Source organism: Cyprinus carpio, chromosome A21 (assembly GCF_018340385.1).
Source record: "Cyprinus carpio isolate SPL01 chromosome A21, ASM1834038v1, whole genome shotgun sequence".
Lineage (NCBI taxonomy): Eukaryota > Metazoa > Chordata > Actinopteri > Cypriniformes > Cyprinidae > Cyprinus > Cyprinus carpio.
In genome coordinates this window covers 25,276,540-25,292,510 of record NC_056592.1, presented here as the reverse complement: position 1 = coordinate 25,292,510, position 15,971 = coordinate 25,276,540, and the positions used below count along the sequence as shown (strand labels likewise).

Below are 15,971 nucleotides of genomic sequence, written 5' to 3'. Positions count from 1 at the left end.
GTTGTTTTACTGCACTACTGACTACATTAAAGGCTTAGTTACCCAAAAATAAAGAATTAGCATTTGTTTTACTTACCCTCGAGTCATCCTAGGTGTATATGACTTTCTTCTTTCAGACGAATCCAGTCGGAGTTATATAAAAAATTGTCCTGGCTATTCCAAGCTGTATCATTGCAGTCAGCAAGTGTTACAGTTGAACCGTCCACAAGTCGTCAAATAAAGTGCGCGCATTCATAATAAAACGTGCCACACATGGCTCGGGAGTGAATAAAGGTCTTCTGTAGCGAATCCCCTATATTTTTGTAAGAAAAATATACATATTTCAAATGAATAAACACTTTTCTATCACATCTTCCGGTATCCTCAGAGGCTGTCTTCCTTAACAGTCTGCCAAAAGCTGCTGCACATTCTATCGACAGACTGTTGTGTTGAGAGCTCTCTTTCTATGCGTGGTGCACTGGGGAGGCAGCATTAAGAAAAAGACACCCCACGTAGGACAAGCTATTGAGCACAATAAAAAAGGCCCCCAAAAAAGGGGGGGGGGGGGGGACAGCACTGTTCATCTGTTCAAAGCAACGGGCAGTGAGGCAGGCTACGGTCATTATGGACAATCCACAGCATCCAGTACAACAGTATCGTCGTCTCCAGCAGAGGAACGTTTAAGTACGGCAGGTTGATCGAAAAATATAACACGTTAAAAAAATAAACTTAGGATAATCAATGAAATTGGTGAACGACTTATTACCATTGTGTAAAGAATATGTAACATGTAATCCATAAAAAAGTACTGATATGTTTTGATTAATTACGAGTATTTTAAAAAGTAAGTTTACTCTAAGGACAAGTACTTGAGGTGTTTGGAATCGGAATTACATAATCCAGGAGTACATCAAGTTAACTACCAGCTCTTTGTATTTTCTCTGCTTTTTTTTTCAGTCCCCCGGAACCTTCGCGCAATGCTCCACCAGTCAAGCACAACGGACGAATCGGAGTTGACCTAGGGTTCTTCACAAACCAACATCGCTGCCCCAATTGCATCGCAAAAACGAGTGCAACAAAACGAGCGCAATAATGCGAAACAACCACAGAAGTTGATACCAAAACAACCCACGACAACTCTGAAAAAGTAAGTATGCTCAAAATGAGCCCGAGAAGAGAACGCCTAGGAGCCCTGTCTTCGGGGGAATACTGTGAACTGCCCACAAGACACAGTGTCATGCGGAGTTAAACAAACAACAGGATATAAAAGGTAAGCGATGTATGTGTTATTTATAGACAATCGAGTCTCCTGCAGGAAGCCAGTTAAATTTATGGCCCAGGCAATTGAAAAACGAAAGGAGCGAGTATGTGGACCGAGAAGATTTTTTTTTGTTATGTGATGGACAGAGTTTTATTCAACACCTTCGTGCCACCCCCGACACGGTAAGATAGGGGGGCCCCATAGCCGCTGTATGTTTTTGCCTGCGTGTTATATAGAGTTGGATATCACCTGGCAATACTTATGAGTTTCGCAGAAACACTCCCACGTGATAACTTCCACTAGCAACTACAATATTCGGCACACTGTTTTTGATAGCTTTGGTTGTGTCCAAAATCTTGACAGTGACTTCGCCACATGAGCCACAGAATTGTGGACCGAATGTTTGAGTCAATTCCGCCATAGATCTAGTTGATGCTAACAGGTTGCATGAACCTTCCTATAGTGACAACTGTTTCACACTGTAGGGTCGCATTGCCAAAGTATACATATGGATGGTCGTGGGCCTAAATCTAATGCGGAAATTAAAAGATCAGATTTTCCCTGTGGTGTGTGCTGTTCACTGTCATGAGCACACAGATCCGAAGGTCCACATGTGAGCAAAAAAATTGGATTTAGGCCCACATTTGCGGCTGCAGTGTTCTGTAAATGACAGGGGCTACTCGGAGTAAATCTGTTTCTCTCAAACATCAGAAATCGACGCAGTGTGGGAGAAGCATTACATCTGCGGAGTTAAGTTGTCAAACAATTGTGGAATAAATGGAGTTTATTCACATAAACTATTAGGTTTTTTGGGTAATTTTGGAGGACACACATGTGAAAATGGGTTTTGCGAGTACACTTCTAAACCCACACAAAAGAACTCAAAGAATCGTGTAAACATGCCGTAAACTTGATTATGATTTGTGACATTAGAGCAAACTATATGAATATTAGAACATATGTATAACACTAAATTAAATAATGCTTTCTTATATGTTTTTTTTTTTCATTTTAATTCATTAAACATTTTCTTTTAATTAATGTTTGTATTTAACATGGACCATTCTTTATTCATTATTTCTGATATTGCAGGCTCATCTTGTAAATGTAAGTATTTTACATTTTAGACAAGTGAAAACTTGGTGCACAATGATAATTTGTCACATTTACAAAATCAGGTGATTGTGTTCACCCATCCATGCAAATGTATGTTTATGAAGAGAACAAATAATTAGGTTAATCACTGTCTGTCATCAACAATTTAATTTGTGAAGACTGATGAAGGGTTCCCCACAAAAAAATGGGACAGGGCCATTGATACACATGCAACTGTTTCCATTCAGATTTACTCACCCTCAGGGCATCATAGACATATCTGACATTCTTCTTTTAGACGAATCCAATCGCAGTTATATTTAAAAATGTTCTGGCTCTTCCAAGTGTATAACGGCAGTGAATGGTGTATGTTTTTGAAGCTGAAAAAAGTGCATCCATCCTTTATAAAACTACTCCACACGGCTCTGGGGTGTTAATAAAGGCCTTCTGAAGTGAAACGATGCATTTGAGTAAGAAAAATATAGATTTTTAAAAACGTTAAACTGTAATCTCCAGCTTCGGGTCACTCAAGCAGGCGTATAAGCATATTATTTATTCATTTATTTTTTTACTTTTTTACTTACAGCAACGCATCGTTTCACTTCAGAAGGCCTTTATTAATACCCCGGAGCTGTGTCTAAAATAGACACAAAAAATTTCATATTCAGCATAATACAATCATCAGTGAATACAGTCATCATAGATCATTATTTTTCAGACACAAATTAGATCAATTAACCTCAGAACAGCTTTGTCTGACTAAATCTCACATATGTGATATTCAGATGAGATCACAAAAATTAAAAGCAAACCAATCATTAAGTGTTAAGATTAGATTTTTGTGCAATGTATTGGTCATCTTACTCCATGTTAACCTACCCTTTTCACTATTGCCTTCATTAGTCCACTATTATAGTCCACTTTAAGGAATGAAAATGAGTGTAGTTTGTGCTTGCTGAAAAAAACGAGAAAAAAAAAAAAAACACCTTGACCCTCAGACTCTTTACCTGGGCCAGCAGCCTTTTTAAAGGTACACTTTGTACCATATTTAGGGCTAAAGATTGCTACTTTAAAGGTAACATATTATGACCTAAAAGCGTCCATTACCTTTTGAAATAGTAATATGCCCCTTGTACTATTTTTCTATCTTTCTTTCTTTTTCCCTCTTTCTTGTTCTTCTTCCTTCTTTTCTTTCTTATCTTTCTTTTCTTTTCTTTCTTTTTGGTATCTGTTGGGTGCACATTGGTTATCCTGTACACTCATACAGTAATGCAGTGGCATTATTGGAGTGAATGAAGTGCACTTCTAATTTCGTTTGATACCACTACTCCAAGGATGTCTCTGGATTTTCTTAATTAATTAATGTTCGTAGAGGACCCGTCTCATACTAGAAACACTCTAACCTGTACTTTCACAAATAAAAAGAAATAAAATAAATAAGATATTTGTGTAATGTGACGCATGAGGAGGCGTGCATTCTCTTAAATTTTCATTAATACTCAAACATGTCTTGCGTTGGACATCCAATTGACAATTAATGACACATTCACTAATTATGCACAGGAAAAGAGTTCATTTTCAGAGATCCAATTACAATACGCGTATTCGAGGAGAACTTCAGCACTTTCTCGTGCGCAATTTTTTATATATTATATTATTCTTGTACTAACTGTTGTCGAAAGCATAATTAAACAATCAACTGAAATAGGAGCACAAAACCGCTATAATCGCCATTTGTTTGCCTGACATTTTCAGTTTCATCCCAGTGAAAGCAGAAACAACTTCGGTTAGCAAGTGGGTTAACAACTATATTCGCGACAGGACATTTGCTAATTTTTAAAATCATACGTTGGAGAATGGTTCACTCATTCATATGTATCCAACCTGCCTCGAGAACACAGTCACATTAACATTATATATGAGCCAACGCCTTCAATAGCAGATTCCTTTAATTCGCTAAATGACTAAGCCCGCCTACCACTGTGTACTGCCTGTCACCACAATTTGACTACTGATACTTTAATTAATTTCATAGCTTAGTCCATGCCATAGTAAAATCGCTTCGCGGGTCCGCTTTACGTGTTTCACAAGGATGTTACTACTAAGGATTGGCGCACTCTGAGGGAGCTGCAGTGTCCGCCCTCCTCCTCACAGTAAGGTTTTATTTGCTTTTGTCAGCTGTGTCTTGTCTCTTGCGCCAAACTCGGACTTCCCGAGCACGAATCCCTCAAACCTTTATCTCAACATCTCAAGCGTTCTTATCACGTCGTATCGCTCGTCTGGCCAACCCCTTTCGGACCTTGAGTCAGCTACAACTGGTCAAGACTATTTCCTTTTTTTTCCCTCCCCCCTCCCCTTTTACTGTGTAACATGGACTGAAATCCAATAAAAACGAACCTGCTTGTCATTCTGAGCGTGGTGCACAGCGCGCGAACGGCTCTCTCTGATCTCTATCTGGAACAGCTGCTGCAGAATAAACCCAATCAGACAAGGTAATAGGCTCTAACATTACAGAAGACGCTGTTTCCTTATTTCAGCAGTACACTTCTTTGTCATCGGATGTTGACAGTGGTAGTGATAGTATTTTTTATTTTTTCTATTTATTTGTTTAATCAGTGTCACAGATATAAGTTTTCATAAGGGATGAAGATGTGGGTTCAGACTGGTTGCAGCCCGGTTGGAGATCAGCAGAACAGCCGCTCTTCTGAACAACTGTCCTCTTTCATAAGCATTAATATGTTGACGATGTATCTGGAAATATTTTGCAGCATAAAACTAGAAGAAAGGTGTAAGACGACTCCATCGTATCGAATACTATTTCGTCATTAACGCATCGTGACGTCATGATGGTCTTGGGTTCTCATTCGCGCAAATCCAGTCTTTGTTCTTTCGAACAGTGCTTTTATGAAATATATATAGATATTATTATATATATATATATATATAATAGATCTATATTATTATATGATCTATATATGATATATATATATATCTTATCTTGACCTGGTAGGACTCTAGCCGCTGCATTTTGGACTACCTGTACTTGTTTATTGAAGATGCAGGACAACCACCCAGCAAGTGCATTACATAGTCCAGTCTAGAGGTCATAACGCATGACCTGAGCCTTTTTTCTGCATCAGAAAAAGGTAACGTTGTCATAGCCTTGGGCCATCGTTCCTAACTATCGAAAAATGCTGTTTTTGTAACATGGGAAATATGAAGTTTCAAAAGTGTGTCTACATACCCTAGATTTTGACTTGTAGAGAAGTAACAGTACTTCCTCATTTCAAATATAATCCAGAGAAATTTAAAATTACATGACAAGATTGGTCATCAATCTTTTACAGTTTTAACACCTTCTGTTTTAGCTTAGATCAATGTTAAAAGTTAACAGAGCTTGTTTAACAGGTTAGTTCTGTTGAGATTAAATAGTTGAGTACTCATCAAAGCAAACAGTGGAAACTAAGCCCATATCTTTTTTTCTAAATTAACCAAGGGGGAACGTATATTGAAAATAGCCAGAGGACCTAGGCAGATCCTTGTGGCACTCCATACTTTACTGGTGATAATTAAAAAGGTAGAGACTTTGAAGAGATCTCATCTATCTTTCCTATAATCTGGCGGAGTCTGTAATAATACATGTACATTTAGCCTAGAAGCACAAATCATACTTATATGAATATAATGATAAATTAATCAGTCGAGTATATGTTTCAGATGTCAGCTCACCATTATCAATCTTACTTCACTTTATGAGTTAATGTCATTAACTGCTTTTCTTTGATATAGCATTGCCTAGCGGCATTAACTGTTTTCACATCCTTCTTTGAAAATCATAGACTTGTACATTATGTTCTGACATTGTAAAGTATCTGTGCGTAACAACGTATGATTGTTTCCCCTCGATAACGCATGCATGAGGACGACATATATTATGGCAAAGATAGATTAGTTGGCAGGATGTACAATAACGTATTTTGTTTGCCATAAAAAGTCATATTTCTAGTTAAATCTTCTTGGTCAAATGTGATGTTCCTGTTTCTTGAGGTAGACCCCTTGAAAGCATGAACAAAACCCATCTAATGATTATTTTTAAAGATTTATTTAGTTTAGATTTTTCTCTGAACTTCAGACAGAATTGGCACTGACATTTTGTCTGTCTCGGGGCCTCTCTACTGAACAAACAAAAAAAAAACATGTTTGCACATAACCCGTTGGATTTTCTTAAAATATCTCTAACAGATTTATATGTTGGCACTCTTTCTTTTTCTTCTTTCTGTCTATCCTTCTCTTTCTTTCTTTTTTATTTAATATATGACGGGAGCAAATAAATCGTTTTTATGCAATAGTCACGTAACACAGGATGCTTGATATTATAAATCATACTAAAGCTAATGGTTCCAATGTGGTAAGCTCCAATGTTTTCAGTAATCAGGTCCCAAGTCCGCCAATCCCGATGCTAATAGTACTCCTCTCGACAATAAATTTATGGTCAATATATTGTGAAGTGGAATGCCTAGTACACTGAAGTCATAGCTAGGGATTTTAGATTTGGGGCCGTAAGCAACCTATAGCAAAACCTTTCAGAATCACCCTAGTAACCCCCTAGAAACACTCTAAAGTGAGAATCATGAAGGACAATCTCTTCATCCAACTCTCATTCGAATACTAAACCTCTACCCTACAAATATTATGGTTTTCAAGATTGCTGACAGTGTCTTCCCTATAACCAAACAGAAGAAGCACAAGCTTTCTTAAAAAGAAGCCGTCATTTTCTCTGGCGCGATAAAAGAGGAGTCCTGACGAACAGTGTTGGGAGCTAGCTTTGTGGTAAAACAGTGTTCCTTGCATTGTTGTGTGTTTTAGATACAAGGAGCTCCCTGTTTCACTGCAGTGGCTGATACAGTAAGTGAGTGACTGTAGCACATGGATGAGTACGGGTCTGTAGTAAGAATGGATATTTTCCGTGAAAATGTCCTTATTAATAGTAAACCCTTCAAAAAAATTGCATTTCCTCACAAAATCAAGCAGAAACATACGTGTGAAAGAATATCATGATGTTTATTGTTTATAATATTTAATATCTTTGTCGTTCGCTTAGAGTCACAGTTTAGAGATTAGACCATAGGAGAATATATTTTATTGCGCGTCATGCATTTTGCAATGATGCAAGCAATGACAAAAAGAAAATAAAAGAAAAGAGGAAACGTAGCAGATATCGGTTATATATCGCCCTAGCTGAATAGATGTACGTGAATCAATTGGACTATCTAGTTCAATTTGTGACTTAATGAAAAATCTGAAATGGGTTGTGTGTTTGTGTGTGTGTATATATATGGGTAGAATGAGATACATACAGGGAGTCCTTCATTTGTATTTTGTATTATGCTCAAATGGACTTTAATAATTTGTTAGATTTAGTATGTCTTCCCTATAGAGATATATATATATTAGATATATCTATATAGATAGATAATATAACAAAAAACGGAGGCTACATTCCACAGGCTCACCAAAAATTGACATAGAAGTTGGAACAATGTGCCCTGGTCTGTGACTTCTCGATTTCTGCTGCGACATACGGGACACGGACGGGTCAGATTTGGCTTAAAGAACATAAAGCATGGATCCACCCTGCCTTGTCTAACTTTCAGGTTTAAATGGTGGGGATATTTTCTGAACTTTGGGGCCCCCTGAGCATCGTTAAACGGCCAGTTCCCTGAGTTTTTGTGCTGCCATGCCCATCCCCTTTAGATACAGTTTCCCCTTTCGATTGCTACTTCCAACAGGATAATGCACCAGTACAAAGCCAAAACATCTCAGACTGGTTTCTTGAACATGCAATGAGTTCACTTTTTCAAATGGCCCCCACACACCAGATCTCAAACCAATTGAGAGCTTTTGGGGGTGGGGGAATGGGGAAAATTTTTTATCATGGATTGCAGCCGACAACGCAGCCCTGCGGAGCATCAGTCAATATGGCCCAAAAACCTGAAGAATGTTCCAAACCTTTTTTGTCTATGCCCAAAGAATAAGGGTTCTAAAAGGGAAAAGGGGGGCCACCCCCGTACTAGCAAGGGGGTACCCCAAAAAATGGCCAGTGAGTGTTAGTATTTCCCCCCCTTTCCCCTGTTGACACAAAATATTTTGGGCATTGAGAATGGGAAAAGTTCGCACCCCTGCCTCTCTTACATGGTCCAGACGATGCTATATTTATTGGGAAAATTAAATGTAAACACATGTCACAAATAATTTTTATTATAAATTTTTTATAAAACCTGAGGAATTTTTGTATGGGGGTTTAAAAAAGATTTTTGAAGTGATTTATCCCAATCATAAAGTCAAAGTCAGTTTATTTCATTTATTATAAGAACCTTTTTAAATGTGTGTAAAATTTTAGTGTTCAAAATTTAGGAAGCCCAAAATAAAAAACAAACGAAAAAAAGGTTCCCTTTTTTAAGCAGTTTTTCGAAAAAGGGTTGTTTTAGGGGTTTTAAGAAGTTTTTATTTGTTTTGGGCAAAGTTTTATGTGTCAATTAAAACGTGAAATGATTTTGGCTCAAGACAAAACACATTTTTCTATTCTTTTATTTCAAAAACAACCCCTTTCAGCAGATTGCTTAGCTATTGGAAGATATTTGGAGTAATATAATCCAAGAGTTTGGTCATTGGGTCTAATCTTCTGTTTGAATAACTTATGATCCGCAAGAAGGGCCAGTTATTAACATGTTGAGAACTGCCAAAGTAAAAACCATGCTGTTATTTTGCTAAAGATTTTTAAAAGGGGTCATATGATGCATTTAAATTTTTCTTTCCTTTGGAGTGGTTACAAGCTCTTGGTGCATGAAGATGTGTAAAGTTGCAAAGACTAAAGTCTCAAATCCAAAGAGATATTCTTTATAAAGCGTTAAGACTTCTCTGCCACACGCCCCGCTAAAATGGCTCATTCCTAAACATGACCCCCTACATCTCTTACGTCACTATGTGGCAATATTTCATATAATAGCCAAAGAAAAGAAGGCGGTGGCTTTCAGCACCACTGCAGTTAGTGCTGTCAACGCAGCCATGTCCAGGGAGATGCTGTGTTATCTAGGCAAAAAGCACATCATTTGGCCTTCTGGAAAGTAGATTGCCTGTATGAGTGCTTAGGAGATTACCTACAAACAGAACAGCAATTCGCATTTTATGGACTTTACTCAAGCTTTCGCTGTGAACCTAGGAGAGGGACGGTAATTCTGACTTTGCTTTTTTACGCATAATCTGGCTGCCTTTCTGGAATGTTTTTCTACTGTGGGCATGTTTCTGAGCTATTGAAGTTAGTGCTATTGACTGTTCAAATGCATTTTGTTGAGCGCAATGTTGATGGTGTGTGTGTGTGTGTGGTGGTGTGTCTGTGTGTGTTTGTGTGTTGTGTGTGTGTGTTGTGGTGTGTTTTGTGGAGAGAGAAAGACAGAGATGAGAGAGAGAGAGGGGCACACAGTGGTCAGTCAACTCTGTCTTAACCTGTCCGGCTCTGTGTACTGCAAACACATACGAGCTTCAGTCACTGTGTCTCGTCTATCCTCGAATCTGTTCTCCTTTCGGGCTTGACTGGCTGGTACAAAAACTAAAGACATTATTAACTGTCCTTTACATTACTTTTGAAAAATGAAGCTCACCATTATGGGAAAGGGGCGTTACCTTTCCGATCAAGATTGCTTTGCGTGTTTCGGAGCCAATCACGGTGCAACTGGTTCCGTGGCCAATCTCGCAGCAGACTGCGCTTTTCAAAGGAGGTGACTTGTTTGTAGAAAACGACACGTTTGAGAGAGGCGGGCATAGAGGACCACATTGATGTCAGTATTTGACTGTACACTCATACAGTAATTGCAGTGCATTATTGGATTGAATGAGTTGCACTTAATTTCTTTTGGATCCACTACAAAATGGATGTCTAGGATTAAACTTAATAATTAATGTTCTAGAGGCCATCATACTAAACACTCTAACTGTACGTCAAAAATAAAGAAATACCATAGAATACGTATTTTTGTTTGTGACGCAAGGGGGCGTGCATGCGCTTAAATTTCATTAATACTCAATCTTGTCTTATATTGACTCATTGACATGAATGCACATTCACTAATGAGGCACAGGAAAAGTTCATTTTCAGATCATTACAATAAGCTACAGGAGAACCTATTTTTTCTCGTGCGCAATTTTTTTATTTTATTTTATTATTCATATTACTAACTTTGAAAGCATAATTAAACAATCAGCTGAAAAAGAGCACAAAACCGCTATTCGCCATTTGTTTATGACATTTTCAGTTTCACAGTGAAACGAAACCAACTTCGGTTAGCAAGTGGTTAACAAACTATATTTCGACAGGACATTGCTAATTTTAAAATCATACTATGGAAAGAAGGTTTCACTCATTCATATTTATCAAACCTTCCTCGAGAACACAGTCACATTACACGATTAATATTTATGAGCCAACGCCTTCAATAGCAGGATTACGTTAATTCGCTAAATGACTAGAGCCCGCCTACCAACGTCTGCCTGTCAGCCAATCAATTTGGACTACTGATACGTAATTAATATTCTAGCTAGTCGTTGCCATGTAGAATCGCTTGCGGGTCCGTTTACGTTAACGTTTTTTTCAAAGTATTACTACGTAAGTGCGCACTCTAAGGGAAGCTGCAGTGTTCCAGCCCCCTCCTCACAGTATGTTATGTGCTTTGTCAGCTGTTGTCTTGGCTCGGTGCGCAAACGCTGGACGTACAAGCACGTAATCCCTCAACCGTTATCTTCAAAACTATCGCAACTTTTCTTTATCACGTCGTATCGCTCTTCTCTGGCCACACCCTTTCTGACCGTTGAGCAGACTCAAAATGGGTCAAGACTATTGTCCTTTTTTTTTCCTACCCCCTTCCCTTCTACTGTGAAACCCTGAAACATTAAATTCCAATAAAACACGAACACCTGCTGTTCATTCTGGAGCGTCGTGGAACAGCGCGCGAACGGCGCTCGCTTGATCGCTATCTGGAACAGCTGCTGCAAGAAGACCCAACGTCAGACAAGGTGAAGAGGCTCTTAACGATTACAGACGACGACTGTGTCCTTATGTCAGCATGTAACTGTACATTTGTCAATCGGATGGGTGACAGTGGTGTATTGAGTAGTATTTTAGTTTTTGTATTTTATTTTTTTTAATCAGTGTCACTAAGATAGGCTATAAGTGTTTTCATACGGGATGAAGATGGTTGCGTTCAGACTGGTGCAGCCCGGTTTGAGATCAGCAGAAAGCCGCTCCTGAAAACTGTCCTCTTCATACCATTAGATATTTTGACGATTTTATCTGCAATAGTTTTGCAGCATAACTAGAAAAATGGTATATAACTACTCGCATATAAAGGCGTCTTGAATAGATTATCGAATAATATTTCGTTCGGCATGAGCCGCATCGTGACGTCATGATGGTAGTGGGGATCTCATTCCGCAAATCAGTTTTCTTTCGAACAGTTCTTTTATGAACTGGATTAATAAAATGATTCAGGGTTCTTTTAAACGCCCCCTTTTAATATATATATATATATATATATATATATAATATATATATATATATATATAATAGTATATATATATATATATATTATTCTTGACCTGGTAAGGACTCTAGCCGCTGCATTTTGGACTACCTGTAGCTTGTTTATTGAAGATGCAGGAACAACCACCTAGCAGTGCATTACAATAGTCCAGTCTAGAGTCATGAACGCATGAACTAGCTTTTCTGCATCAGAAAAGGTAACGTTTCATAGCTTGGCAATGTTTCTAATATCGAAAAATGCTGTTTTTTGTAACATGGGAAATATGATTTTCAAAAGTTGCTGTCTAACATACCCAGATTTTTGACTGTAGAGGAAGTAACAGTACATCCGTCTATTTTCAATTGTATCCAAGAGAATTTAATATGAGAAAATGATTGGTCATCCAATCTTTTACATTTTTAACACACTCTGTTAGCGTAGATAATTTAGAAGTTAACAGATCTGGTCTTGTTGAGATATAATAGTTGAGTATCATCAGCATAACAGTGGAAACTAATCCATTTTTTTTTTAAATATAACCAAGGGGTAACGTATATTGAAAATAGCAGAGGACCTAGGACAGATCCTTGTGGCACTCCATACTTTACTGGTTATAATTAAACAATAGAGACTTTGAAGGAGATCTCATCTATCGTTACTATAATCTGGCGGAGATACTAATAATATCATGTAACATTTAGCCTAGAAGCACAATCATACTTTATATGAATAGTAATGATAAATTAATCAGTCAGAGTAGTAATGTTTCAGATGTCAGCTCACCATTATCATCTTACTTCACTTTTATGAGTTAATGTCATTAACTGCTTTTCTTTATATAGCAGTGCTAGCGGTCATTAACTGTTCAAAATCCTTCTTTGAAAATCATAGACTTGGGACATTATGTTCTGACATGGTAAAGACATCTGTGAAGTAACAAGGTTAATGATTGTTTCCTGAGATAAACTCATTGATGAGGAGACAGTAGTATTATGTAGCAAAGATAGGATTAGTGGCAGGTGGCACAATAGACGTTCATTTTGGTTTGCCATAAGAAGTCATATTTCTAGATAATCTTCTTGGTCAAATGTGATGTCTGATTTCTTGAGGGAGACCCACTTGAAAGCATGAACAAAACAAATAATTGATTATGTATTATAGATTTATTTTGATTTTTCTCTGAACTTCAGACAGAAATTGTCATCTGACATTTATGTCTGTCTCTGGGCCTCTCTAGCTGAAAAAAAAAAAAAAACATGTTGCACATAACCCTTTGATTTTCTTAAAATCTGCTCTAAACATATTTATATGTTTGCACTCTTTCATTCTTTCTTTCTTTTTTGTTTAATATATTGATGTAGCAATAAATCTTTTTATGCAATAGTCACTTACCAGGATGATGGTTGATATTATAAATATATACTAAAATCTAATGTTCCAGTGTGTAAGCTCCAATGTTTCCAGTATCAGCCAATTCCGACCAATCCAGTGCTAATATTGGACAATAAATTTATGATCAATATATTGTGAAGTGGAATGCCTATTACACTGAAGTCATAGCTAGGGATTTTCAGATTTGGGCCGGTAAGCTACCTATAGCAACCTTTCAGAACACCCTAGTAACCCCCTAGAAACACTCTAAAGTGAGAATCATGAAGACAATCTCTTCATCCAACATCTCATTCGAATACTAAACCTACTACCTACAAAATATTATGGTTTTCAAGATTGCTGACAGGCGCGTGTGGTGCTTCACTATAACCAAACAGAAGAGTACAAGCATTTCTATAAAAAGAAGCCGTCATTTTTCTCTGCAGATTAAAAGAGAGTCTGACGAAACAGTTTGGAGCTGCTTGTGTAAAACAGTGTTCCTGCATTGTGTTTGCTTTAGATAAACGGAGCTTCCCTGTTCACGCATGGCTGAGTGTAAGTTGCAGTGACTGTAGCACATGTATGAATAGCTGGTCTGTAGTAGAGATGGGATATTTTCCGTGAAAATGTCCTTATTAATAGTAAACCTTCAAAAACTTGCATTTCCATCACAAAAAATCAAGCAAGAAAATAAAGTTTTAAAGAATATCATGATGTTATTGTTTATAATATTTAATATCTTGTAGTCGCCTTATAGTCACATTTAGGAGATTAGACCTAGGAGATACTATAGTTTTTTGCAGCGTATGCATTTTGCAATGATGCAAGCAATCGAGCAGTATATGGTATATATATCGCCCTATCTGAATATATGTACGTGAATAAAGTTGGACATATATATTCAAATTTGTGACTTAATGAAAAATCTGAGATGGGGGTGTGTGTCTGTGTATATATATATATATATATATATATAGTTTATTGTAGGTATGCAAATAATTAATAAGTAATACAGTGTAAATTTTGAGATGCTATAGACAACCAGATAATGAAGATTTGTTATATAGTATAGCAGTGAAAAAATAAAAATAACTGTGGTAAAATCACTGTATTGTTTGTGGCCTGTGGCATTTTTAAAACTGACCAGCAGTATTATGCTAAAAGGACACATAACTAATGCCACAGTCTTTTTCCTACATTGCAAGACCGTAACAATGTTATGATTCATTTTTTATTCAAAACGAATTGTAATTTTAAAGGGATTTATTGGAATAAAGAAGAAGAAAGAACCTGAATTTGAAGTAAGAAGTCAGTTTAAAAACTATTTTCATATGTTTGCCTAATACATATTCAGTTAAGAAATCATAAATCCAGTCAATGAAGACATGGAATGTTATATCAAAACTGTGGAATCTGACAAAAAGGTGGAGTAGTTTGGCAACAATGGATTATACTGGTCATCATGTCAAAATGCTATGCAAACAGTTTTTTAGCTTACTTCTTCCCGTAAATCTGTTGCTGCCCAGCATGAAACAACATTATCATGAAAATGTTAGATTAGCATTTAGCAATAGTGAATAACAGGATATTGCAGGTATCAGCCAGAGTAATTCTCCTTCTATCTCCCTCCCAGGCGAGAGCTTTTCTTTGGTTTACATTTGTGTGTTTGCTTCAGATGAAGGAAAAACCCAATAGAGTTTTAAACTGAGGTGTTTGATTAATAAATGATTTGAAAAGAAATAGCAGTTAATGTACCGTGGTTATTGCTATTTCTTTATTGTGTTCAGCCACTGAAAATCAGTGGACACTTTCAACATCTCAAGCCATGCGACGACCACTTCCCTGAAAACAGAGGGTGGTGTTGTCTGCATGGAGGCACATGATAGTCCACAATAAAGTGTTTTATATAATTTAATTCACGGTTATTTGCTATAGTGCTTTCCACAATACAAACTCATCGCCACCAGCCGCTTTACAGACCATTAAGAGATTTACAATATATGTTAGTAGGAGCTTACTATGTCAAAAACTATGGCAGAAAATGTACGGTAAAATTCAGGAAATGACATAATCAAAACAGACGCATGAACCACTATTAACAGCATGATTATCTGTTGCAATCAAACTTGTAGCCACATTTGGTAGTTGTAGTTGATGTTGTTCAGGGGTTGGCATCATCTAAGGTCCCCTGAAGGGTTGGCATCATTTCTGTCCCGTGTTCGGTCATCTCTCTTCGTTGTAAGGGAGGGATTCCAGAACGAAAAACTGTGTGAATTCCTAGTTACCACGGGCTGTCAGACCAGAAAACAACAGAGACATTAATACGAGCGTTAGCACTAGCCTGTTCCAAAACAAACAAAATTTTATTTGTTTAACCAAGCTAAAAGAATAATAATGCCACCATGTTGCTCAGATATAACTGTAGTACACGCTTTGAGGTGAGGCAATTATTTGACTGCTTGGACAAAGAGATGTGTTCTAATCTATATTTAAACGGAAGAAGAGTGAGTCTAAACCCCGAACATAAGTCAGGAAGGATATTCCAGAGTTTGGGAGCCAAAATGCGAACACGCCGTCTACTTTGCCTATCCTAGGTAACTACAACAAATCAAGCGTTTTGTTGTGACCTTCGGGAGTGTGATGGACTGGATTGTAAGATAATTGTATATACGCGAGATCAAGTCGCAGACTGT

At 37.3% G+C, this 15,971-nt stretch overlaps 1 protein-coding gene across 2 annotated transcripts in view; it reads left to right on the top strand.

The window, feature by feature from the left end:
* LOC109056093 (55 kDa erythrocyte membrane protein) overlaps window positions 1–15,971 on the top strand; it is a 68,923-nt gene that overhangs the window by 38,085 nt on the left and 14,867 nt on the right. Inside the window, exon 1 of one of the 2 annotated variants that reach the window (XM_042711422.1) lies at window positions 4,754–4,827. The exons of the other annotated variant lie outside the window; for it this stretch is intronic. The gene's annotated coding sequence lies outside the window, so the exon portion shown is untranslated. Of the gene's footprint in view, window positions 1–4,753; window positions 4,828–15,971 lie in introns of those variants that run through there. 2 annotated transcript variants of the gene reach the window in all.